This window comes from Triturus cristatus, chromosome 5_2 (assembly GCF_964204655.1).
Source record: "Triturus cristatus chromosome 5_2, aTriCri1.1, whole genome shotgun sequence".
Lineage (NCBI taxonomy): Eukaryota > Metazoa > Chordata > Amphibia > Caudata > Salamandridae > Triturus > Triturus cristatus.
Window position 1 is genome coordinate 553,820,544 of NC_140588.1, and position 25,932 is coordinate 553,846,475.

Below are 25,932 nucleotides of genomic sequence, written 5' to 3' on the forward strand. Positions count from 1 at the left end.
CAGTAAATCCACAACCAATAAAGTTGAATCTTTTGAAAGACATGTCAAAGGTGTGAATCTGAAATTCACTTTCAAAGAAATTCACAATGAAATGCACTGTGTAAGTCCAGCATGTTGTCAGCTAAGAAATCAGCAAAAATGAACTATCTCATTACTGGCCATATAGATGAGAAAGGAAAATAAACTCATGTTTACAATGTGGATGTGAAAGAACAGTTTCTAGGTTCAGCTTCAATATTTATGTTTATGAATAATTGATATGTTCATATTGTCTAGCAGCTATCTAGATGGATAAAGCTATGTATGCATCTATACATACTTATGCGTTCATACGCATCAGTATAAAACATTGATATTAGGTTTTTTCTAGACCAAATTCTAAAAAATGAGTTAAACAGTGAATCTCATAATTGTAGTAGGTCCCACCGAGATTTGAACTCGGATCGCTGGATTCAGAGTCCAGAGTGCTAACCATTACACCATGGAACCCTCTCACACAAGAGTGCCTTTTCCATTGAGACAAAAGAGAGCGCATCAGTGATGTCCTTCTCTTATATTGATAAAAAGATATCTCATTTGAATGGTCATAGTGGATAGAGATTTAATGTGATTTGATTCTTTTCAGCTATATTCTCTATAAAAGTGTTAAATATTCAAATGTTTATCTGAATATAAAAGTTATATCACAATGTTCATCTTTGCCTGTAGCATAATAAAACAGTCTACATTTCCAGACTACTGAAGCAATGTCTCTGTCTCCTGCATGGGTGGCTCGATAGAGCAATGGTTGGCAATTTGGACTTTGCATCCAATGATCCGATTTGAAACCTTGGAGGGACTTTTTTTATTACTCTTGAGCTTTTCCATTTCTTCATCTTTGTTCATTGATAGCTCAAATCCAACACCAGTAGGTTGAAAGAGTCAATTATTGAATGCTTTCAAAATGTCCATCAGCTTGAACAACTTACATCAATACAAACTTTACAATACTTTGACATCAAATTTCTTCACAAAGTAGTTAGCCATTATAAAATCATATCCTGATTTTCTCAAACGCATTTCAGACGGGTGATTCACAGCCTCACTTTTTTAAGCTTTCCCGCTATTGATAAGGCGAAAATAGAACATTTTGAATGAGAAGTTTTCTTCAATCAAACATAGAGGAACCCAAATGATGATCTCATTCAGCTAGTAAAAATGTTGTTTTATATTAGTATGGAAATCGTGAAAAGAAAATGTTTTTCATGCTGATTTACAACAGTTGATCTCCAATCGTAAAATATAAGCTTTTGGTCGGAGGCATGACAGGTACTGATCAAATTCTCATTTTTGAACTTTATTCACAAATCATATGATATGCTTTGTATACATCAACTGTATTGTTGGATCAATAATGAGTAAAAAGTGACTATCTCAATTTCAGGACATATAAAAGAGAAAGAAGTAGAAACTCATGTTTCAAATGCTGAGAGGCAACAACTGTTCATGATTTTCACCTCCACTAATTATATTTATTTTTATAATCTATATGTTTATATGTTCCTATAAATATACAGAGACATATAGCTATATATACAGAGATACATATGTACAGGTTGATTTTTACATGTTTATAAGTAAATGTGATATTGTTCCAAATAAAACTTCTAAGAACTGAATGGAAAAGAAAATTGTAATGTTCAGATAAGTCCCACTGAAATTTGTACTCAGATCCCTGTTTTCAGAGTCCAGAGTGCTAACCACGACACCATCCACCCTCCCGTACCAGGGTGAGCTTTCCATTTTGACAGAAGAGATTTGCCTCAGGGGGCAACTTATCTTTCATTGAAAAATATTATCTCACATAAAAACCACTGTTCAACAGAGTTATAACGTTATGTGAGTCTTTTGGGCAACATCCTTCCCCAACATAGTTCAATATGCAAAAGTTTACCAGAATAGGAAAGCAATCCAATTCAGTTTCTCTTTGACAGTAGAATGTTAAAAACTTTGACATTTCCACATTGCTGCAGCAGTTTGCACTCCTTTCACATGGGAGGTTCCATGGTGTAATGGTTAGCACTTTGGACTTTGAATCCAATGATCCGAGTTCAAATCTCGGTGGGACCATTTTATGACTCTTGACCAAATCATTTTCTTTCAAGTGTATTCATTAATATCACATATCTAATACCGGTAGGGTGAAAAATTAATTTATTGATTATACTCTAAAAGTTTACTAGATGTGAGCAAATAATAGAATTTTTACAATACCTGGAAACTAAATGGCTCAAAATAATGAGAGATTTTACAAACTCACTCTGGTTTCTCAAACTCATCACAGGGGCTTGATGCACGACATTACTTTTTAAAATCTTACTGTTATTGATAAGGGGAACAAGGAACTTTTTAATTGCAAAGCATTCATTAAAACAAAACTTGAGGAGTCAAACTTTGTATTACGGGGACCGAAGATGTGCAGTTTGAATAATAATCTTGAAATTCAGACGTACAAAGATTTTACACACTGATTTTCAACAGTAAATCCACAACCAATAAAGTTGAATCTTTTGAAAGACATGTCAAAGGTGTGAATCTGAAATTCACTTTCAAAGAAATTCACAATGAAATGCACTGTGTAAGTCCAGCATGTTGTCAGCTAAGAAATCAGCAAAAATGAACTATCTCATTACTGGCCATATAGATGAGAAAGGAAAATAAACTCATGTTTACAATGTGGATGTGAAAGAACAGTTTCTAGGTTCAGCTTCAATATTTATGTTTATGAATAATTGATATGTTCATATTGTCTAGCAGCTATCTAGATGGATAAAGCTATGTATGCATCTATACATACTTATGCGTTCATACACATCAGTATAAAACATTGATATTAGGTTTTTTCTAGACCAAATTCTAAAAAATGAGTTAAACAGTGAATCTCATAATTGTAGTAGGTCCCACCGAGATTTGAACTCGGATCGCTGGATTCAGAGTCCAGAGTGCTAACCATTACACCATGGAACCCTCTCACACAAGAGTGCCTTTTCCATTGAGACAAAAGAGAGCGCATCAGTGATGTCCTTCTCTTATATTGATAAAAAGATATCTCATTTGAATGGTCATAGTGGATAGAGATTTAATGTGATTTGATTCTTTTCAGCTATATTCTCTATAAAAGTGTTAAATATTCAAATGTTTATCTGAATATAAAAGTTATATCACAATGTTCATCTTTGCCTGTAGCATAATAAAACAGTCTACATTTCCAGACTACTGAAGCAATGTCTCTGTCTCCTGCATGGGTGGCTCGATAGAGCAATGGTTGGCAATTTGGACTTTGCATCCAATGATCCGATTTGAAACCTTGGAGGGACTTTTTTTATTACTCTTGAGCTTTTCCATTTCTTCATCTTTGTTCATTGATAGCTCAAATCCAACACCAGTAGGTTGAAAGAGTCAATTATTGAATGCTTTCAAAATGTCCATCAGCTTGAACAACTTACATCAATACAAACTTTACAATACTTTGACATCAAATTTCTTCACAAAGTAGTTAGCCATTATAAAATCATATCCTGATTTTCTCAAACGCATTTCAGACGGGTGATTCACAGCCTCACTTTTTTAAGCTTTCCCGCTATTGATAAGGCGAAAATAGAACATTTTGAATGAGAAGTTTTCTTCAATCAAACATAGAGGAACCCAAATGATGATCTCATTCAGCTAGTAAAAATGTTGTTTTATATTAGTATGGAAATCGTGAAAAGAAAATGTTTTTCATGCTGATTTACAACAGTTGATCTCCAATCGTAAAATATAAGCTTTTGGTCGGAGGCATGACAGGTACTGATCAAATTCTCATTTTTGAACTTTATTCACAAATCATATGATATGCTTTGTATACATCAACTGTATTGTTGGATCAATAATGAGTAAAAAGTGACTATCTCAATTTCAGGACATATAAAAGAGAAAGAAGTAGAAACTCATGTTTCAAATGCTGAGAGGCAACAACTGTTCATGATTTTCACCTCCACTAATTATATTTATTTTTATAATCTATATGTTTATATGTTCCTATAAATATACAGAGACATATAGCTATATATACAGAGATACATATGTACAGGTTGATTTTTACATGTTTATAAGTAAATGTGATATTGTTCCAAATAAAACTTCTAAGAACTGAATGGAAAAGAAAATTGTAATGTTCAGATAAGTCCCACTGAAATTTGTACTCAGATCCCTGTTTTCAGAGTCCAGAGTGCTAACCACGACACCATCCACCCTCCCGTACCAGGGTGAGCTTTCCATTTTGACAGAAGAGATTTGCCTCAGGGGGCAACTTATCTTTCATTGAAAAATATTATCTCACATAAAAACCACTGTTCAACAGAGTTATAACGTTATGTGAGTCTTTTGGGCAACATCCTTCCCCAACATAGTTCAATATGCAAAAGTTTACCAGAATAGGAAAGCAATCCAATTCAGTTTCTCTTTGACAGTAGAATGTTAAAAACTTTGACATTTCCACATTGCTGCAGCAGTTTGCACTCCTTTCACATGGGAGGTTCCATGGTGTAATGGTTAGCACTTTGCACTTTGAATCCAATGATCCGAGTTCAAATCTCGGTGGGACCATTTTATGACTCTTGACCAAATCATTTTCTTTCAAGTGTATTCATTAATATCACATATCTAATACCGGTAGGGTGAAAAATTAATTTATTGATTATACTCTAAAAGTTTACTAGATGTGAGCAAATAATAGAATTTTTACAATACCTGGAAACTAAATGGCTCAAAATAATGAGAGATTTTACAAACTCACTCTGGTTTCTCAAACTCATCACAGGGGCTTGATGCACGACATTACTTTTTAAAATCTTACTGTTATTGATAAGGGGAACAAGGAACTTTTTAATTGCAAAGCATTCATTAAAACAAAACTTGAGGAGTCAAACTTTGTATTACGGGGACCGAAGATGTGCAGTTTGAATAATAATCTTGAAATTCAGACGTACAAAGATTTTACACACTGATTTTCAACAGTAAATCCACAACCAATAAAGTTGAATCTTTTGAAAGACATGTCAAAGGTGTGAATCTGAAATTCACTTTCAAAGAAATTCACAATGAAATGCACTGTGTAAGTCCAGCATGTTGTCAGCTAAGAAATCAGCAAAAATGAACTATCTCATTACTGGCCATATAGATGAGAAAGGAAAATAAACTCATGTTTACAATGTGGATGTGAAAGAACAGTTTCTAGGTTCAGCTTCAATATTTATGTTTATGAATAATTGATATGTTCATATTGTCTAGCAGCTATCTAGATGGATAAAGCTATGTATGCATCTATACATACTTATGCGTTCATACGCATCAGTATAAAACATTGATATTAGGTTTTTTCTAGACCAAATTCTAAAAAATGAGTTAAACAGTGAATCTCATAATTGTAGTAGGTCCCACCGAGATTTGAACTCGGATCGCTGGATTCAGAGTCCAGAGTGCTAACCATTACACCATGGAACCCTCTCACACAAGAGTGCCTTTTCCATTGAGACAAAAGAGAGCGCATCAGTGATGTCCTTCTCTTATATTGATAAAAAGATATCTCATTTGAATGGTCATAGTGGATAGAGATTTAATGTGATTTGATTCTTTTCAGCTATATTCTCTATAAAAGTGTTAAATATTCAAATGTTTATCTGAATATAAAAGTTATATCACAATGTTCATCTTTGCCTGTAGCATAATAAAACAGTCTACATTTCCAGACTACTGAAGCAATGTCTCTGTCTCCTGCATGGGTGGCTCGATAGAGCAATGGTTGGCAATTTGGACTTTGCATCCAATGATCCGATTTGAAACCTTGGAGGGACTTTTTTTATTACTCTTGAGCTTTTCCATTTCTTCATCTTTGTTCATTGATAGCTCAAATCCAACACCAGTAGGTTGAAAGAGTCAATTATTGAATGCTTTCAAAATGTCCATCAGCTTGAACAACTTACATCAATACAAACTTTACAATACTTTGACATCAAATTTCTTCACAAAGTAGTTAGCCATTATAAAATCATATCCTGATTTTCTCAAACGCATTTCAGACGGGTGATTCACAGCCTCACTTTTTTAAGCTTTCCCGCTATTGATAAGGCGAAAATAGAACATTTTGAATGAGAAGTTTTCTTCAATCAAACATAGAGGAACCCAAATGATGATCTCATTCAGCTAGTAAAAATGTTGTTTTATATTAGTATGGAAATCGTGAAAAGAAAATGTTTTTCATGCTGATTTACAACAGTTGATCTCCAATCGTAAAATATAAGCTTTTGGTCGGAGGCATGACAGGTACTGATCAAATTCTCATTTTTGAACTTTATTCACAAATCATATGATATGCTTTGTATACATCAACTGTATTGTTGGATCAATAATGAGTAAAAAGTGACTATCTCAATTTCAGGACATATAAAAGAGAAAGAAGTAGAAACTCATGTTTCAAATGCTGAGAGGCAACAACTGTTCATGATTTTCACCTCCACTAATTATATTTATTTTTATAATCTATATGTTTATATGTTCCTATAAATATACAGAGACATATAGCTATATATACAGAGATACATATGTACAGGTTGATTTTTACATGTTTATAAGTAAATGTGATATTGTTCCAAATAAAACTTCTAAGAACTGAATGGAAAAGAAAATTGTAATGTTCAGATAAGTCCCACTGAAATTTGTACTCAGATCCCTGTTTTCAGAGTCCAGAGTGCTAACCACGACACCATCCACCCTCCCGTACCAGGGTGAGCTTTCCATTTTGACAGAAGAGATTTGCCTCAGGGGGCAACTTATCTTTCATTGAAAAATATTATCTCACATAAAAACCACTGTTCAACAGAGTTATAACGTTATGTGAGTCTTTTGGGCAACATCCTTCCCCAACATAGTTCAATATGCAAAAGTTTACCAGAATAGGAAAGCAATCCAATTCAGTTTCTCTTTGACAGTAGAATGTTAAAAACTTTGACATTTCCACATTGCTGCAGCAGTTTGCACTCCTTTCACATGGGAGGTTCCATGGTGTAATGGTTAGCACTTTGGACTTTGAATCCAATGATCCGAGTTCAAATCTCGGTGGGACCATTTTATGACTCTTGACCAAATCATTTTCTTTCAAGTGTATTCATTAATATCACATATCTAATACCGGTAGGGTGAAAAATTAATTTATTGATTATACTCTAAAAGTTTACTAGATGTGAGCAAATAATAGAATTTTTACAATACCTGGAAACTAAATGGCTCAAAATAATGAGAGATTTTACAAACTCACTCTGGTTTCTCAAACTCATCACAGGGGCTTGATGCACGACATTACTTTTTAAAATCTTACTGTTATTGATAAGGGGAACAAGGAACTTTTTAATTGCAAAGCATTCATTAAAACAAAACTTGAGGAGTCAAACTTTGTATTACGGGGACCGAAGATGTGCAGTTTGAATAATAATCTTGAAATTCAGACGTACAAAGATTTTACACACTGATTTTCAACAGTAAATCCACAACCAATAAAGTTGAATCTTTTGAAAGACATGTCAAAGGTGTGAATCTGAAATTCACTTTCAAAGAAATTCACAATGAAATGCACTGTGTAAGTCCAGCATGTTGTCAGCTAAGAAATCAGCAAAAATGAACTATCTCATTACTGGCCATATAGATGAGAAAGGAAAATAAACTCATGTTTACAATGTGGATGTGAAAGAACAGTTTCTAGGTTCAGCTTCAATATTTATGTTTATGAATAATTGATATGTTCATATTGTCTAGCAGCTATCTAGATGGATAAAGCTATGTATGCATCTATACATACTTATGCGTTCATACGCATCAGTATAAAACATTGATATTAGGTTTTTTCTAGACCAAATTCTAAAAAATGAGTTAAACAGTGAATCTCATAATTGTAGTAGGTCCCACCGAGATTTGAACTCGGATCGCTGGATTCAGAGTCCAGAGTGCTAACCATTACACCATGGAACCCTCTCACACAAGAGTGCCTTTTCCATTGAGACAAAAGAGAGCGCATCAGTGATGTCCTTCTCTTATATTGATAAAAAGATATCTCATTTGAATGGTCATAGTGGATAGAGATTTAATGTGATTTGATTCTTTTCAGCTATATTCTCTATAAAAGTGTTAAATATTCAAATGTTTATCTGAATATAAAAGTTATATCACAATGTTCATCTTTGCCTGTAGCATAATAAAACAGTCTACATTTCCAGACTACTGAAGCAATGTCTCTGTCTCCTGCATGGGTGGCTCGATAGAGCAATGGTTGGCAATTTGGACTTTGCATCCACTGATCCGATTTGAAACCTTGGAGGGACTTTTTTTATTACTCTTGAGCTTTTCCATTTCTTCATCTTTGTTCATTGATAGCTCAAATCCAACACCAGTAGGTTGAAAGAGTCAATTATTGAATGCTTTCAAAATGTCCATCAGCTTGAACAACTTACATCAATACAAACTTTACAATACTTTGACATCAAATTTCTTCACAAAGTAGTTAGCCATTATAAAATCATATCCTGATTTTCTCAAACGCATTTCAGACGGGTGATTCACAGCCTCACTTTTTTAAGCTTTCCCGCTATTGATAAGGCGAAAATAGAACATTTTGAATGAGAAGTTTTCTTCAATCAAACATAGAGGAACCCAAATGATGATCTCATTCAGCTAGTAAAAATGTTGTTTTATATTAGTATGGAAATCGTGAAAAGAAAATGTTTTTCATGCTGATTTACAACAGTTGATCTCCAATCGTAAAATATAAGCTTTTGGTCGGAGGCATGACAGGTACTGATCAAATTCTCATTTTTGAACTTTATTCACAAATCATATGATATGCTTTGTATACATCAACTGTATTGTTGGATCAATAATGAGTAAAAAGTGACTATCTCAATTTCAGGACATATAAAAGAGAAAGAAGTAGAAACTCATGTTTCAAATGCTGAGAGGCAACAACTGTTCATGATTTTCACCTCCACTAATTATATTTATTTTTATAATCTATATGTTTATATGTTCCTATAAATATACAGAGACATATAGCTATATATACAGAGATACATATGTACAGGTTGATTTTTACATGTTTATAAGTAAATGTGATATTGTTCCAAATAAAACTTCTAAGAACTGAATGGAAAAGAAAATTGTAATGTTCAGATAAGTCCCACTGAAATTTGTACTCAGATCCCTGTTTTCAGAGTCCAGAGTGCTAACCACGACACCATCCACCCTCCCGTACCAGGGTGAGCTTTCCATTTTGACAGAAGAGATTTGCCTCAGGGGGCAACTTATCTTTCATTGAAAAATATTATCTCACATAAAAACCACTGTTCAACAGAGTTATAACGTTATGTGAGTCTTTTGGGCAACATCCTTCCCCAACATAGTTCAATATGCAAAAGTTTACCAGAATAGGAAAGCAATCCAATTCAGTTTCTCTTTGACAGTAGAATGTTAAAAACTTTGACATTTCCACATTGCTGCAGCAGTTTGCACTCCTTTCACATGGGAGGTTCCATGGTGTAATGGTTAGCACTTTGGACTTTGAATCCAATGGTCCGAGTTCAAATCTCGGTGGGACCATTTTATGACTCTTGACCAAATCATTTTCTTTCAAGTGTATTCATTAATATCACATATCTAATACCGGTAGGGTGAAAAATTAATTTATTGATTATACTCTAAAAGTTTACTAGATGTGAGCAAATAATAGAATTTTTACAATACCTGGAAACTAAATGGCTCAAAATAATGAGAGATTTTACAAACTCACTCTGGTTTCTCAAACTCATCACAGGGGCTTGATGCACGACATTACTTTTTAAAATCTTACTGTTATTGATAAGGGGAACAAGGAACTTTTTAATTGCAAAGCATTCATTAAAACAAAACTTGAGGAGTCAAACTTTGTATTACGGGGACCGAAGATGTGCAGTTTGAATAATAATCTTGAAATTCAGACGTACAAAGATTTTACACACTGATTTTCAACAGTAAATCCACAACCAATAAAGTTGAATCTTTTGAAAGACATGTCAAAGGTGTGAATCTGAAATTCACTTTCAAAGAAATTCACAATGAAATGCACTGTGTAAGTCCAGCATGTTGTCAGCTAAGAAATCAGCAAAAATGAACTATCTCATTACTGGCCATATAGATGAGAAAGGAAAATAAACTCATGTTTACAATGTGGATGTGAAAGAACAGTTTCTAGGTTCAGCTTCAATATTTATGTTTATGAATAATTGATATGTTCATATTGTCTAGCAGCTATCTAGATGGATAAAGCTATGTATGCATCTATACATACTTATGCGTTCATACGCATCAGTATAAAACATTGATATTAGGTTTTTTCTAGACCAAATTCTAAAAAATGAGTTAAACAGTGAATCTCATAATTGTAGTAGGTCCCACCGAGATTTGAACTCGGATCGCTGGATTCAGAGTCCAGAGTGCTAACCATTACACCATGGAACCCTCTCACACAAGAGTGCCTTTTCCATTGAGACAAAAGAGAGCGCATCAGTGATGTCCTTCTCTTATATTGATAAAAAGATATCTCATTTGAATGGTCATAGTGGATAGAGATTTAATGTGATTTGATTCTTTTCAGCTATATTCTCTATAAAAGTGTTAAATATTCAAATGTTTATCTGAATATAAAAGTTATATCACAATGTTCATCTTTGCCTGTAGCATAATAAAACAGTCTACATTTCCAGACTACTGAAGCAATGTCTCTGTCTCCTGCATGGGTGGCTCGATAGAGCAATGGTTGGCAATTTGGACTTTGCATCCACTGATCCGATTTGAAACCTTGGAGGGACTTTTTTTATTACTCTTGAGCTTTTCCATTTCTTCATCTTTGTTCATTGATAGCTCAAATCCAACACCAGTAGGTTGAAAGAGTCAATTATTGAATGCTTTCAAAATGTCCATCAGCTTGAACAACTTACATCAATACAAACTTTACAATACTTTGACATCAAATTTCTTCACAAAGTAGTTAGCCATTATAAAATCATATCCTGATTTTCTCAAACGCATTTCAGACGGGTGATTCACAGCCTCACTTTTTTAAGCTTTCCCGCTATTGATAAGGCGAAAATAGAACATTTTGAATGAGAAGTTTTCTTCAATCAAACATAGAGGAACCCAAATGATGATCTCATTCAGCTAGTAAAAATGTTGTTTTATATTAGTATGGAAATCGTGAAAAGAAAATGTTTTTCATGCTGATTTACAACAGTTGATCTCCAATCGTAAAATATAAGCTTTTGGTCGGAGGCATGACAGGTACTGATCAAATTCTCATTTTTGAACTTTATTCACAAATCATATGATATGCTTTGTATACATCAACTGTATTGTTGGATCAATAATGAGTAAAAAGTGACTATCTCAATTTCAGGACATATAAAAGAGAAAGAAGTAGAAACTCATGTTTCAAATGCTGAGAGGCAACAACTGTTCATGATTTTCACCTCCACTAATTATATTTATTTTTATAATCTATATGTTTATATGTTCCTATAAATATACAGAGACATATAGCTATATATACAGAGATACATATGTACAGGTTGATTTTTACATGTTTATAAGTAAATGTGATATTGTTCCAAATAAAACTTCTAAGAACTGAATGGAAAAGAAAATTGTAATGTTCAGATAAGTCCCACTGAAATTTGTACTCAGATCCCTGTTTTCAGAGTCCAGAGTGCTAACCACGACACCATCCACCCTCCCGTACCAGGGTGAGCTTTCCATTTTGACAGAAGAGATTTGCCTCAGGGGGCAACTTATCTTTCATTGAAAAATATTATCTCACATAAAAACCACTGTTCAACAGAGTTATAACGTTATGTGAGTCTTTTGGGCAACATCCTTCCCCAACATAGTTCAATATGCAAAAGTTTACCAGAATAGGAAAGCAATCCAATTCAGTTTCTCTTTGACAGTAGAATGTTAAAAACTTTGACATTTCCACATTGCTGCAGCAGTTTGCACTCCTTTCACATGGGAGGTTCCATGGTGTAATGGTTAGCACTTTGGACTTTGAATCCAATGATCCGAGTTCAAATCTCGGTGGGACCATTTTATGACTCTTGACCAAATCATTTTCTTTCAAGTGTATTCATTAATATCACATATCTAATACCGGTAGGGTGAAAAATTAATTTATTGATTATACTCTAAAAGTTTACTAGATGTGAGCAAATAATAGAATTTTTACAATACCTGGAAACTAAATGGCTCAAAATAATGAGAGATTTTACAAACTCACTCTGGTTTCTCAAACTCATCACAGGGGCTTGATGCACGACATTACTTTTTAAAATCTTACTGTTATTGATAAGGGGAACAAGGAACTTTTTAATTGCAAAGCATTCATTAAAACAAAACTTGAGGAGTCAAACTTTGTATTACGGGGACCGAAGATGTGCAGTTTGAATAATAATCTTGAAATTCAGACGTACAAAGATTTTACACACTGATTTTCAACAGTAAATCCACAACCAATAAAGTTGAATCTTTTGAAAGACATGTCAAAGGTGTGAATCTGAAATTCACTTTCAAAGAAATTCACAATGAAATGCACTGTGTAAGTCCAGCATGTTGTCAGCTAAGAAATCAGCAAAAATGAACTATCTCATTACTGGCCATATAGATGAGAAAGGAAAATAAACTCATGTTTACAATGTGGATGTGAAAGAACAGTTTCTAGGTTCAGCTTCAATATTTATGTTTATGAATAATTGATATGTTCATATTGTCTAGCAGCTATCTAGATGGATAAAGCTATGTATGCATCTATACATACTTATGCGTTCATACGCATCAGTATAAAACATTGATATTAGGTTTTTTCTAGACCAAATTCTAAAAAATGAGTTAAACAGTGAATCTCATAATTGTAGTAGGTCCCACCGAGATTTGAACTCGGATCGCTGGATTCAGAGTCCAGAGTGCTAACCATTACACCATGGAACCCTCTCACACAAGAGTGCCTTTTCCATTGAGACAAAAGAGAGCGCATCAGTGATGTCCTTCTCTTATATTGATAAAAAGATATCTCATTTGAATGGTCATAGTGGATAGAGATTTAATGTGATTTGATTCTTTTCAGCTATATTCTCTATAAAAGTGTTAAATATTCAAATGTTTATCTGAATATAAAAGTTATATCACAATGTTCATCTTTGCCTGTAGCATAATAAAACAGTCTACATTTCCAGACTACTGAAGCAATGTCTCTGTCTCCTGCATGGGTGGCTCGATAGAGCAATGGTTGGCAATTTGGACTTTGCATCCACTGATCCGATTTGAAACCTTGGAGGGACTTTTTTTATTACTCTTGAGCTTTTCCATTTCTTCATCTTTGTTCATTGATAGCTCAAATCCAACACCAGTAGGTTGAAAGAGTCAATTATTGAATGCTTTCAAAATGTCCATCAGCTTGAACAACTTACATCAATACAAACTTTACAATACTTTGACATCAAATTTCTTCACAAAGTAGTTAGCCATTATAAAATCATATCCTGATTTTCTCAAACGCATTTCAGACGGGTGATTCACAGCCTCACTTTTTTAAGCTTTCCCGCTATTGATAAGGCGAAAATAGAACATTTTGAATGAGAAGTTTTCTTCAATCAAACATAGAGGAACCCAAATGATGATCTCATTCAGCTAGTAAAAATGTTGTTTTATATTAGTATGGAAATCGTGAAAAGAAAATGTTTTTCATGCTGATTTACAACAGTTGATCTCCAATCGTAAAATATAAGCTTTTGGTCGGAGGCATGACAGGTACTGATCAAATTCTCATTTTTGAACTTTATTCACAAATCATATGATATGCTTTGTATACATCAACTGTATTGTTGGATCAATAATGAGTAAAAAGTGACTATCTCAATTTCAGGACATATAAAAGAGAAAGAAGTAGAAACTCATGTTTCAAATGCTGAGAGGCAACAACTGTTCATGATTTTCACCTCCACTAATTATATTTATTTTTATAATCTATATGTTTATATGTTCCTATAAATATACAGAGACATATAGCTATATATACAGAGATACATATGTACAGGTTGATTTTTACATGTTTATAAGTAAATGTGATATTGTTCCAAATAAAACTTCTAAGAACTGAATGGAAAAGAAAATTGTACTGTTCAGATAAGTCCCACTGAAATTTGTACTCAGATCCCTGTTTTCAGAGTCCAGAGTGCTAACCACGACACCATCCACCCTCCCGTACCAGGGTGAGCTTTCCATTTTGACAGAAGAGATTTGCCTCAGGGGGCAACTTATCTTTCATTGAAAAATATTATCTCACATAAAAACCACTGTTCAACAGAGTTATAACGTTATGTGAGTCTTTTGGGCAACATCCTTCCCCAACATAGTTCAATATGCAAAAGTTTACCAGAATAGGAAAGCAATCCAATTCAGTTTCTCTTTGACAGTAGAATGTTAAAAACTTTGACATTTCCACATTGCTGCAGCAGTTTGCACTCCTTTCACATGGGAGGTTCCATGGTGTAATGGTTAGCACTTTGGACTTTGAATCCAATGATCCGAGTTCAAATCTCGGTGGGACCATTTTATGACTCTTGACCAAATCATTTTCTTTCAAGTGTATTCATTAATATCACATATCTAATACCGGTAGGGTGAAAAATTAATTTATTGATTATACTCTAAAAGTTTACTAGATGTGAGCAAATAATAGAATTTTTACAATACCTGGAAACTAAATGGCTCAAAATAATGAGAGATTTTACAAACTCACTCTGGTTTCTCAAACTCATCACAGGGGCTTGATGCACGACATTACTTTTTAAAATCTTACTGTTATTGATAAGGGGAACAAGGAACTTTTTAATTGCAAAGCATTCATTAAAACAAAACTTGAGGAGTCAAACTTTGTATTACGGGGACCGAAGATGTGCAGTTTGAATAATAATCTTGAAATTCAGACGTACAAAGATTTTACACACTGATTTTCAACAGTAAATCCACAACCAATAAAGTTGAATCTTTTGAAAGACATGTCAAAGGTGTGAATCTGAAATTCACTTTCAAAGAAATTCACAATGAAATGCACTGTGTAAGTCCAGCATGTTGTCAGCTAAGAAATCAGCAAAAATGAACTATCTCATTACTGGCCATATAGATGAGAAAGGAAAATAAACTCATGTTTACAATGTGGATGTGAAAGAACAGTTTCTAGGTTCAGCTTCAATATTTATGTTTATGAATAATTGATATGTTCATATTGTCTAGCAGCTATCTAGATGGATAAAGCTATGTATGCATCTATACATACTTATGCGTTCATACGCATCAGTATAAAACATTGATATTAGGTTTTTTCTAGACCAAATTCTAAAAAATGAGTTAAACAGTGAATCTCATAATTGTAGTAGGTCCCACCGAGATTTGAACTCGGATCGCTGGATTCAGAGTCCAGAGTGCTAACCATTACACCATGGAACCCTCTCACACAAGAGTGCCTTTTCCATTGAGACAAAAGAGAGCGCATCAGTGATGTCCTTCTCTTATATTGATAAAAAGATATCTCATTTGAATGGTCATAGTGGATAGAGATTTAATGTGATTTGATTCTTTTCAGCTATATTCTCTATAAAAGTGTTAAATATTCAAATGTTTATCTGAATATAAAAGTTATATCACAATGTTCATCTTTGCCTGTAGCATAATAAAACAGTCTACATTTCCAGACTACTGAAGCAATGTCTCTGTCTCCTGCATGGGTGGCTCGATAGAGCAATGGTTGGCAATTTGGACTTTGCATCCACTGATCCGATTTGAAACCTTGGAGGGACTTTTTTTATTACTCTTGAGCTTTTCCATTTCTTCATCTTTGTTCATTGATAGCTCAAATCCAACACCAGTAGGTTGAAAGAGTCAATTATTGAATGCTTTCAAAATGTCCATCAGCTTGAACAACTTACATCAATACAAACTTTACAATACTTTGACATCAAATTTCTTCACAAAGTAGTTAGCCATTATAAAATCATATCCTGATTTTCTCAAACGCATTTCAGACGGGTGATTCACAGCCTCACTTTTTTAAGCTTTCCCGCTATTGATAAGGCGAAAATAGAACATTTTGAATGAGAAGTTTTCTTCAATCAAACATAGAGGAACCCAAATGATGATCTCATTCAGCTAGTAAAAATGTTGTTTTATATTAGTATGGAAATCGTGAAAAGAAAATGTTTTTCATGCTGATTTACAACAGTTGATCTCCAATCGTAAAATATAAGCTTTTGGTCGGAGGCATGACAGGTACTGATCAAATTCTCATTTTTGAACTTTATTCACAAATCATATGATATGCTTTGTATACATCAACTGTATTGTTGGATCAATAATGAGTAAAAAGTGACTATCTCAATTTCAGGACATATAAAAGAGAAAGAAGTAGAAACTCATGTTTCAAATGCTGAGAGGCAACAACTGTTCATGATTTTCACCTCCACTAATTATATTTATTTTTATAATCTATATGTTTATATGTTCCTATAAATATACAGAGACATATAGCTATATATACAGAGATACATATGTACAGGTTGATTTTTACATGTTTATAAGTAAATGTGATATTGTTCCAAATAAAACTTCTAAGAACTGAATGGAAAAGAAAATTGTAATGTTCAGATAAGTCCCACTGAAATTTGTACTCAGATCCCTGTTTTCAGAGTCCAGAGTGCTAACCACGACACCATCCACCCTCCCGTACCAGGGTGAGCTTTCCATTTTGACAGAAGAGATTTGCCTCAGGGGGCAACTTATCTTTCATTGAAAAATATTATCTCACATAAAAACCACTGTTCAACAGAGTTATAACGTTATGTGAGTCTTTTGGGCAACATCCTTCCCCAACATAGTTCAATATGCAAAAGTTTACCAGAATAGGAAAGCAATCCAATTCAGTTTCTCTTTGACAGTAGAATGTTAAAAACTTTGACATTTCCACATTGCTGCAGCAGTTTGCACTCCTTTCACATGGGAGGTTCCATGGTGTAATGGTTAGCACTTTGGACTTTGAATCCAATGATCCGAGTTCAAATCTCGGTGGGACCATTTTATGACTCTTGACCAAATCATTTTCTTTCAAGTGTATTCATTAATATCACATATCTAATACCGGTAGGGTGAAAAATTAATTTATTGATTATACTCTAAAAGTTTACTAGATGTGAGCAAATAATAGAATTTTTACAATACCTGGAAACTAAATGGCTCAAAATAATGAGAGATTTTACAAACTCACTCTGGTTTCTCAAACTCATCACAGGGGCTTGATGCACGACATTACTTTTTAAAATCTTACTGTTATTGATAAGGGGAACAAGGAACTTTTTAATTGCAAAGCATTCATTAAAACAAAACTTGAGGAGTCAAACTTTGTATTACGGGGACCGAAGATGTGCAGTTTGAATAATAATCTTGAAATTCAGACGTACAAAGATTTTACACACTGATTTTCAACAGTAAATCCACAACCAATAAAGTTGAATCTTTTGAAAGACATGTCAAAGGTGTGAATCTGAAATTCACTTTCAAAGAAATTCACAATGAAATGCACTGTGTAAGTCCAGCATGTTGTCAGCTAAGAAATCAGCAAAAATGAACTATCTCATTACTGGCCATATAGATGAGAAAGGAAAATAAACTCATGTTTACAATGTGGATGTGAAAGAACAGTTTCTAGGTTCAGCTTCAATATTTATGTTTATGAATAATTGATATGTTCATATTGTCTAGCAGCTATCTAGATGGATAAAGCTATGTATGCATCTATACATACTTATGCGTTCATACGCATCAGTATAAAACATTGATATTAGGTTTTTTCTAGACCAAATTCTAAAAAATGAGTTAAACAGTGAATCTCATAATTGTAGTAGGTCCCACCGAGATTTGAACTCGGATCCCTGGATTCAGAGTCCAGAGTGCTAACCATTACACCATGGAACCCTCTCACACAAGAGTGCCTTTTCCATTGAGACAAAAGAGAGCGCATCAGTGATGTCCTTCTCTTATATTGATAAAAAGATATCTCATTTGAATGGTCATAGTGGATAGAGATTTAATGTGATTTGATTCTTTTCAGCTATATTCTCTATAAAAGTGTTAAATATTCAAATGTTTATCTGAATATAAAAGTTATATCACAATGTTCATCTTTGCCTGTAGCATAATAAAACAGTCTACATTTCCAGACTACTGAAGCAATGTCTCTGTCTCCTGCATGGGTGGCTCGATAGAGCAATGGTTGGCAATTTGGACTTTGCATCCAATGATCCGATTTGAAACCTTGGAGGGACTTTTTTTATTACTCTTGAGCTTTTCCATTTCTTCATCTTTGTTCATTGATAGCTCAAATCCAACACCAGTAGGTTGAAAGAGTCAATTATTGAATGCTTTCAAAATGTCCATCAGCTTGAACAACTTACATCAATACAAACTTTACAATACTTTGACATCAAATTTCTTCACAAAGTAGTTAGCCATTATAAAATCATATCCTGATTTTCTCAAACGCATTTCAGACGGGTGATTCACAGCCTCACTTTTTTAAGCTTTCCCGCTATTGATAAGGCGAAAATAGAACATTTTGAATGAGAAGTTTTCTTCAATCAAACATAGAGGAACCCAAATGATGATCTCATTCAGCTAGTAAAAATGTTGTTTTATATTAGTATGGAAATCGTGAAAAGAAAATGTTTTTCATGCTGATTTACAACAGTTGATCTCCAATCGTAAAATATAAGCTTTTGGTCGGAGGCATGACAGGTACTGATCAAATTCTCATTTTTGAACTTTATTCACAAATCATATGATATGCTTTGTATACATCAACTGTATTGTTGGATCAATAATGAGTAAAAAGTGACTATCTCAATTTCAGGACATATAAAAGAGAAAGAAGTAGAAACTCATGTTTCAAATGCTGAGAGGCAACAACTGTTCATGATTTTCACCTCCACTAATTATATTTATTTTTATAATCTATATGTTTATATGTTCCTATAAATATACAGAGACATATAGCTATATATACAGAGATACATATGTACAGGTTGATTTTTACATGTTTATAAGTAAATGTGATATTGTTCCAAATAAAACTTCTAAGAACTGAATGGAAAAGAAAATTGTAATGTTCAGATAAGTCCCACTGAAATTTGTACTCAGATCCCTGTTTTCAGAGTCCAGAGTGCTAACCACGACACCATCCACCCTCCCGTACCAGGGTGAGCTTTCCATTTTGACAGAAGAGATTTGCCTCAGGGGGCAACTTATCTTTCATTGAAAAATATTATCTCACATAAAAACCACTGTTCAACAGAGTTATAACGTTATGTGAGTCTTTTGGGCAACATCCTTCCCCAACATAGTTCAATATGCAAAAGTTTACCAGAATAGGAAAGCAATCCAATTCAGTTTCTCTTTGACAGTAGAATGTTAAAAACTTTGACATTTCCACATTGCTGCAGCAGTTTGCACTCCTTTCACATGGGAGGTTCCATGGTGTAATGGTTAGCACTTTGGACTTTGAATCCAATGGTCCGAGTTCAAATCTCGGTGGGACCATTTTATGACTCTTGACCAAATCATTTTCTTTCAAGTGTATTCATTAATATCACATATCTAATACCGGTAGGGTGAAAAATTAATTTATTGATTATACTCTAAAAGTTTACTAGATGTGAGCAAATAATAGAATTTTTACAATACCTGGAAACTAAATGGCTCAAAATAATGAGAGATTTTACAAACTCACTCTGGTTTCTCAAACTCATCACAGGGGCTTGATGCACGACATTACTTTTTAAAATCTTACTGTTATTGATAAGGGGAACAAGGAACTTTTTAATTGCAAAGCATTCATTAAAACAAAACTTGAGGAGTCAAACTTTGTATTACGGGGACCGAAGATGTGCAGTTTGAATAATAATCTTGAAATTCAGACGTACAAAGATTTTACACACTGATTTTCAACAGTAAATCCACAACCAATAAAGTTGAATCTTTTGAAAGACATGTCAAAGGTGTGAATCTGAAATTCACTTTCAAAGAAATTCACAATGAAATGCACTGTGTAAGTCCAGCATGTTGTCAGCTAAGAAATCAGCAAAAATGAACTATCTCATTACTGGCCATATAGATGAGAAAGGAAAATAAACTCATGTTTACAATGTGGATGTGAAAGAACAGTTTCTAGGTTCAGCTTCAATATTTATGTTTATGAATAATTGATATGTTCATATTGTCTAGCAGCTATCTAGATGGATAAAGCTATGTATGCATCTATACATACTTATGCGTTCATACGCATCAGTATAAAACATTGATATTAGGTTTTTTCTAGACCAAATTCTAAAAAATGAGTTAAACAGTGAATCTCATAATTGTAGTAGGTCCCACCGAGATTTGAACTCGGATCGCTGGATTCAGAGTCCAGAGTGCTAACCATTACACCATGGAACCCTCTCACACAAAAGTGCCTTTTCCATTGAGACAAAAGAGAGCGCATCAGTGATGTCCTTCTCTTATATTGATAAAAAGATATCTCATTTGAATGGTCATAGTGGATAGAGATTTAATGTGATTTGATTCTTTTCAGCTATATTCTCTATAAAAGTGTTAAATATTCAAATGTTTATCTGAATATAAAAGTTATATCACAATGTTCATCTTTGCCTGTAGCATAATAAAACAGTCTACATTTCCAGACTACTGAAGCAATGTCTCTGTCTCCTGCAAGGGTGGCTCGATAGAGCAATGGTTGGCAATTTGGACTTTGCATCCAATGATCCGATTTGAAACCTTGGAGGGACTTTTTTTATTACTCTTGAGCTTTTCCATTTCTTCATCTTTGTTCATTGATAGCTCAAATCCAACACCAGTAGGTTGAAAGAGTCAATTATTGAATGCTTTCAAAATGTCCATCAGCTTGAACAACTTACATCAATACAAACTTTACAATACTTTGACATCAAATTTCTTCACAAAGTAGTTAGCCATTATAAAATCATATCCTGATTTTCTCAAACGCATTTCAGACGGGTGATTCACAGCCTCACTTTTTTAAGCTTTCCCGCTATTGATAAGGCGAAAATAGAACATTTTGAATGAGAAGTTTTCTTCAATCAAACATAGAGGAACCCAAATGATGATCTCATTCAGCTAGTAAAAATGTTGTTTTATATTAGTATGGAAATCGTGAAAAGAAAATGTTTTTCATGCTGATTTACAACAGTTGATCTCCAATCGTAAAATATAAGCTTTTGGTCGGAGGCATGACAGGTACTGATCAAATTGTCATTTTTGAACTTTATTCACAAATCATATGATATGCTTTGTATACATCAACTGTATTGTTGGATCAATAATGAGTAAAAAGTGACTATCTCAATTTCAGGACATATAAAAGAGAAAGAAGTAGAAACTCATGTTTCAAATGCTGAGAGGCAACAACTGTTCATGATTTTCACCTCCACTAATTATATTTATTTTTATAATCTATATGTTTATATGTTCCTATAAATATACAGAGACATATAGCTATATATACAGAGATACATATGTACAGGTTGATTTTTACATGTTTATAAGTAAATGTGATATTGTTCCAAATAAAACTTCTAAGAACTGAATGGAAAAGAAAATTGTAATGTTCAGATAAGTCCCACTGAAATTTGTACTCAGATCCCTGTTTTCAGAGTCCAGAGTGCTAACCACGACACCATCCACCCTCCCGTACCAGGGTGAGCTTTCCATTTTGACAGAAGAGATTTGCCTCAGGGGGCAACTTATCTTTCATTGAAAAATATTATCTCACATAAAAACCACTGTTCAACAGAGTTATAACGTTATGTGAGTCTTTTGGGCAACATCCTTCCCCAACATAGTTCAATATGCAAAAGTTTACCAGAATAGGAAAGCAATCCAATTCAGTTTCTCTTTGACAGTAGAATGTTAAAAACTTTGACATTTCCACATTGCTGCAGCAGTTTGCACTCCTTTCACATGGGAGGTTCCATGGTGTAATGGTTAGCACTTTGGACTTTGAATCCAATGATCCGAGTTCAAATCTCGGTGGGACCATTTTATGACTCTTGACCAAATCATTTTCTTTCAAGTGTATTCATTAATATCACATATCTAATACCGGTAGGGTGAAAAATTAATTTATTGATTATACTCTAAAAGTTTACTAGATGTGAGCAAATAATAGAATTTTTACAATACCTGGAAACTAAATGGCTCAAAATAATGAGAGATTTTACAAACTCACTCTGGTTTCTCAAACTCATCACAGGGGCTTGATGCACGACCTTACTTTTTAAAATCTTACTGTTATTGATAAGGGGAACAAGGAACTTTTTAATTGCAAAGCATTCATTAAAACAAAACTTGAGGAGTCAAACTTTGTATTACGGGGACCGAAGATGTGCAGTTTGAATAATAATCTTGAAATTCAGACGTACAAAGATTTTACACACTGATTTTCAACAGTAAATCCACAACCAATAAAGTTGAATCTTTTGAAAGACATGTCAAAGGTGTGAATCTGAAATTCACTTTCAAAGAAATTCACAATGAAATGCACTGTGTAAGTCCAGCATGTTGTCAGCTAAGAAATCAGCAAAAATGAACTATCTCATTACTGGCCATATAGATGAGAAAGGAAAATAAACTCATGTTTACAATGTGGATGTGAAAGAACAGTTTCTAGGTTCAGCTTCAATATTTATGTTTATGAATAATTGATATGTTCATATTGTCTAGCAGCTATCTAGATGGATAAAGCTATGTATGCATCTATACATACTTATGCGTTCATACGCATCAGTATAAAACATTGATATTAGGTTTTTTCTAGACCAAATTCTAAAAAATGAGTTAAACAGTGAATCTCATAATTGTAGTAGGTCCCACCGAGATTTGAACTCGGATCGCTGGATTCAGAGTCCAGAGTGCTAACCATTACACCATGGAACCCTCTCACACAAGAGTGCCTTTTCCATTGAGACAAAAGAGAGCGCATCAGTGATGTCCTTCTCTTATATTGATAAAAAGATATCTCATTTGAATGGTCATAGTGGATAGAGATTTAATGTGATTTGATTCTTTTCAGCTATATTCTCTATAAAAGTGTTAAATATTCAAATGTTTATCTGAATATAAAAGTTATATCACAATGTTCATCTTTGCCTGTAGCATAATAAAACAGTCTACATTTCCAGACTACTGAAGCAATGTCTCTGTCTCCTGCATGGGTGGCTCGATAGAGCAATGGTTGGCAATTTGGACTTTGCATCCAATGATCCGATTTGAAACCTTGGAGGGACTTTTTTTATTACTCTTGAGCTTTTCCATTTCTTCATCTTTGTTCATTGATAGCTCAAATCCAACACCAGTAGGTTGAAAGAGTCAATTATTGAATGCTTTCAAAATGTCCATCAGCTTGAACAACTTACATCAATACAAACTTTACAATACTTTGACATCAAATTTCTTCACAAAGTAGTTAGCCATTATAAAATCATATCCTGATTTTCTCAAACGCATTTCAGACGGGTGATTCACAGCCTCACTTTTTTAAGCTTTCCCGCTATTGATAAGGCGAAAATAGAACATTTTGAATGAGAAGTTTTCTTCAATCAAACATAGAGGAACCCAAATGATGATCTCATTCAGCTAGTAAAAATGTTGTTTTATATTAGTATGGAAATCGTGAAAAGAAAATGTTTTTCATGCTGATTTACAACAGTTGATCTCCAATCGTAAAATATAAGCTTTTGGTCGGAGGCATGACAGGTACTGATCAAATTGTCATTTTTGAACTTTATTCACAAATCATATGATATGCTTTGTATACATCAACTGTATTGTTGGATCAATAATGAGTAAAAAGTGACTATCTCAATTTCAGGACATATAAAAGAGAAAGAAGTAGAAACTCATGTTTCAAATGCTGAGAGGCAACAACTGTTCATGATTTTCACCTCCACTAATTATATTTATTTTTATAATCTATATGTTTATATGTTCCTATAAATATACAGAGACATATAGCTATATATACAGAGATACATATGTACAGGTTGATTTTTACATGTTTATAAGTAAATGTGATATTGTTCCAAATAAAACTTCTAAGAACTGAATGGAAAAGAAAATTGTAATGTTCAGATAAGTCCCACTGAAATTTGTACTCAGATCCCTGTTTTCAGAGTCCAGAGTGCTAACCACGACACCATCCACCCTCCCGTACCAGGGTGAGCTTTCCATTTTGACAGAAGAGATTTGCCTCAGGGGGCAACTTATCTTTCATTGAAAAATATTATCTCACATAAAAACCACTGTTCAACAGAGTTATAACGTTATGTGAGTCTTTTGGGCAACATCCTTCCCCAACATAGTTCAATATGCAAAAGTTTACCAGAATAGGAAAGCAATCCAATTCAGTTTCTCTTTGACAGTAGAATGTTAAAAACTTTGACATTTCCACATTGCTGCAGCAGTTTGCACTCCTTTCACATGGGAGGTTCCATGGTGTAATGGTTAGCACTTTGGACTTTGAATCCAATGATCCGAGTTCAAATCTCGGTGGGACCATTTTATGACTCTTGACCAAATCATTTTCTTTCAAGTGTATTCATTAATATCACATATCTAATACCGGTAGGGTGAAAAATTAATTTATTGATTATACTCTAAAAGTTTACTAGATGTGAGCAAATAATAGAATTTTTACAATACCTGGAAACTAAATGGCTCAAAATAATGAGAGATTTTACAAACTCACTCTGGTTTCTCAAACTCATCACAGGGGCTTGATGCACGACCTTACTTTTTAAAATCTTACTGTTATTGATAAGGGGAACAAGGAACTTTTTAATTGCAAAGCATTCATTAAAACAAAACTTGAGGAGTCAAACTTTGTATTACGGGGACCGAAGATGTGCAGTTTGAATAATAATCTTGAAATTCAGACGTACAAAGATTTTACACACTGATTTTCAACAGTAAATCCACAACCAATAAAGTTGAATCTTTTGAAAGACATGTCAAAGGTGTGAATCTGAAATTCACTTTCAAAGAAATTCACAATGAAATGCACTGTGTAAGTCCAGCATGTTGTCAGCTAAGAAATCAGCAAAAATGAACTATCTCATTACTGGCCATATAGATGAGAAAGGAAAATAAACTCATGTTTACAATGTGGATGTGAAAGAACAGTTTCTAGGTTCAGCTTCAATATTTATGTTTATGAATAATTGATATGTTCATATTGTCTAGCAGCTATCTAGATGGATAAAGCTATGTATGCATCTATACATACTTATGCGTTCATACGCATCAGTATAAAACATTGATATTAGGTTTTTTCTAGACCAAATTCTAAAAAATGAGTTAAACAGTGAATCTCATAATTGTAGTAGGTCCCACCGAGATTTGAACTCGGATCGCTGGATTCAGAGTCCAGAGTGCTAACCATTACACCATGGAACCCTCTCACACAAGAGTGCCTTTTCCATTGAGACAAAAGAGAGCGCATCAGTGATGTCCTTCTCTTATATTGATAAAAAGATATCTCATTTGAATGGTCATAGTGGATAGAGATTTAATGTGATTTGATTCTTTTCAGCTATATTCTCTATAAAAGTGTTAAATATTCAAATGTTTATCTGAATATAAAAGTTATATCACAATGTTCATCTTTGCCTGTAGCATAATAAAACAGTCTACATTTCCAGACTACTGAAGCAATGTCTCTGTCTCCTG

The 25,932-nt window shown here is 33.7% G+C and overlaps 20 non-coding genes across 20 annotated transcripts; 9 read left to right on the plus strand and 11 right to left on the minus strand.

Moving 5' to 3' along the window:
• Positions 1-417: 417 nt before the first annotated feature.
• Positions 418-489, minus strand: TRNAQ-CUG (transfer RNA glutamine (anticodon CUG)). The gene has a single exon. It is a non-coding gene; the product is annotated as a tRNA-Gln (tRNA).
• Positions 490-2,037: 1,548 nt separating this feature from the next.
• On the plus strand, positions 2,038-2,109 carry TRNAQ-UUG (transfer RNA glutamine (anticodon UUG)). The gene has a single exon. It is a non-coding gene; the product is annotated as a tRNA-Gln (tRNA).
• Positions 2,110-2,934: 825 nt separating this feature from the next.
• On the minus strand, positions 2,935-3,006 carry TRNAQ-CUG (transfer RNA glutamine (anticodon CUG)). The gene has a single exon. It is a non-coding gene; the product is annotated as a tRNA-Gln (tRNA).
• Positions 3,007-5,451: 2,445 nt separating this feature from the next.
• On the minus strand, positions 5,452-5,523 carry TRNAQ-CUG (transfer RNA glutamine (anticodon CUG)). Its single transcript has one exon. It is a non-coding gene; the product is annotated as a tRNA-Gln (tRNA).
• Positions 5,524-7,071: 1,548 nt separating this feature from the next.
• Positions 7,072-7,143, plus strand: TRNAQ-UUG (transfer RNA glutamine (anticodon UUG)). Its single transcript has one exon. It is a non-coding gene; the product is annotated as a tRNA-Gln (tRNA).
• An 825-nt stretch (positions 7,144-7,968) lies between these two features.
• TRNAQ-CUG (transfer RNA glutamine (anticodon CUG)) lies at positions 7,969-8,040 on the minus strand. Its single transcript has one exon. It is a non-coding gene; the product is annotated as a tRNA-Gln (tRNA).
• Positions 8,041-9,588: 1,548 nt separating this feature from the next.
• TRNAQ-UUG (transfer RNA glutamine (anticodon UUG)) lies at positions 9,589-9,660 on the plus strand. Its single transcript has one exon. It is a non-coding gene; the product is annotated as a tRNA-Gln (tRNA).
• An 825-nt stretch (positions 9,661-10,485) lies between these two features.
• Positions 10,486-10,557, minus strand: TRNAQ-CUG (transfer RNA glutamine (anticodon CUG)). The gene has a single exon. It is a non-coding gene; the product is annotated as a tRNA-Gln (tRNA).
• Positions 10,558-12,105: 1,548 nt separating this feature from the next.
• TRNAQ-UUG (transfer RNA glutamine (anticodon UUG)) lies at positions 12,106-12,177 on the plus strand. Its single transcript has one exon. It is a non-coding gene; the product is annotated as a tRNA-Gln (tRNA).
• An 825-nt stretch (positions 12,178-13,002) lies between these two features.
• Positions 13,003-13,074, minus strand: TRNAQ-CUG (transfer RNA glutamine (anticodon CUG)). Its single transcript has one exon. It is a non-coding gene; the product is annotated as a tRNA-Gln (tRNA).
• Positions 13,075-14,622: 1,548 nt separating this feature from the next.
• Positions 14,623-14,694, plus strand: TRNAQ-UUG (transfer RNA glutamine (anticodon UUG)). The gene has a single exon. It is a non-coding gene; the product is annotated as a tRNA-Gln (tRNA).
• Positions 14,695-15,519: 825 nt separating this feature from the next.
• Positions 15,520-15,591, minus strand: TRNAQ-CUG (transfer RNA glutamine (anticodon CUG)). Its single transcript has one exon. It is a non-coding gene; the product is annotated as a tRNA-Gln (tRNA).
• A 1,548-nt stretch (positions 15,592-17,139) lies between these two features.
• TRNAQ-UUG (transfer RNA glutamine (anticodon UUG)) lies at positions 17,140-17,211 on the plus strand. The gene has a single exon. It is a non-coding gene; the product is annotated as a tRNA-Gln (tRNA).
• An 825-nt stretch (positions 17,212-18,036) lies between these two features.
• On the minus strand, positions 18,037-18,108 carry TRNAQ-CUG (transfer RNA glutamine (anticodon CUG)). The gene has a single exon. It is a non-coding gene; the product is annotated as a tRNA-Gln (tRNA).
• A 1,548-nt stretch (positions 18,109-19,656) lies between these two features.
• TRNAQ-UUG (transfer RNA glutamine (anticodon UUG)) lies at positions 19,657-19,728 on the plus strand. The gene has a single exon. It is a non-coding gene; the product is annotated as a tRNA-Gln (tRNA).
• Positions 19,729-20,553: 825 nt separating this feature from the next.
• On the minus strand, positions 20,554-20,625 carry TRNAQ-CUG (transfer RNA glutamine (anticodon CUG)). The gene has a single exon. It is a non-coding gene; the product is annotated as a tRNA-Gln (tRNA).
• Positions 20,626-22,173: 1,548 nt separating this feature from the next.
• On the plus strand, positions 22,174-22,245 carry TRNAQ-UUG (transfer RNA glutamine (anticodon UUG)). Its single transcript has one exon. It is a non-coding gene; the product is annotated as a tRNA-Gln (tRNA).
• An 825-nt stretch (positions 22,246-23,070) lies between these two features.
• TRNAQ-CUG (transfer RNA glutamine (anticodon CUG)) lies at positions 23,071-23,142 on the minus strand. Its single transcript has one exon. It is a non-coding gene; the product is annotated as a tRNA-Gln (tRNA).
• Positions 23,143-24,690: 1,548 nt separating this feature from the next.
• On the plus strand, positions 24,691-24,762 carry TRNAQ-UUG (transfer RNA glutamine (anticodon UUG)). Its single transcript has one exon. It is a non-coding gene; the product is annotated as a tRNA-Gln (tRNA).
• Positions 24,763-25,587: 825 nt separating this feature from the next.
• Positions 25,588-25,659, minus strand: TRNAQ-CUG (transfer RNA glutamine (anticodon CUG)). The gene has a single exon. It is a non-coding gene; the product is annotated as a tRNA-Gln (tRNA).
• Positions 25,660-25,932: the final 273 nt, after the last annotated feature.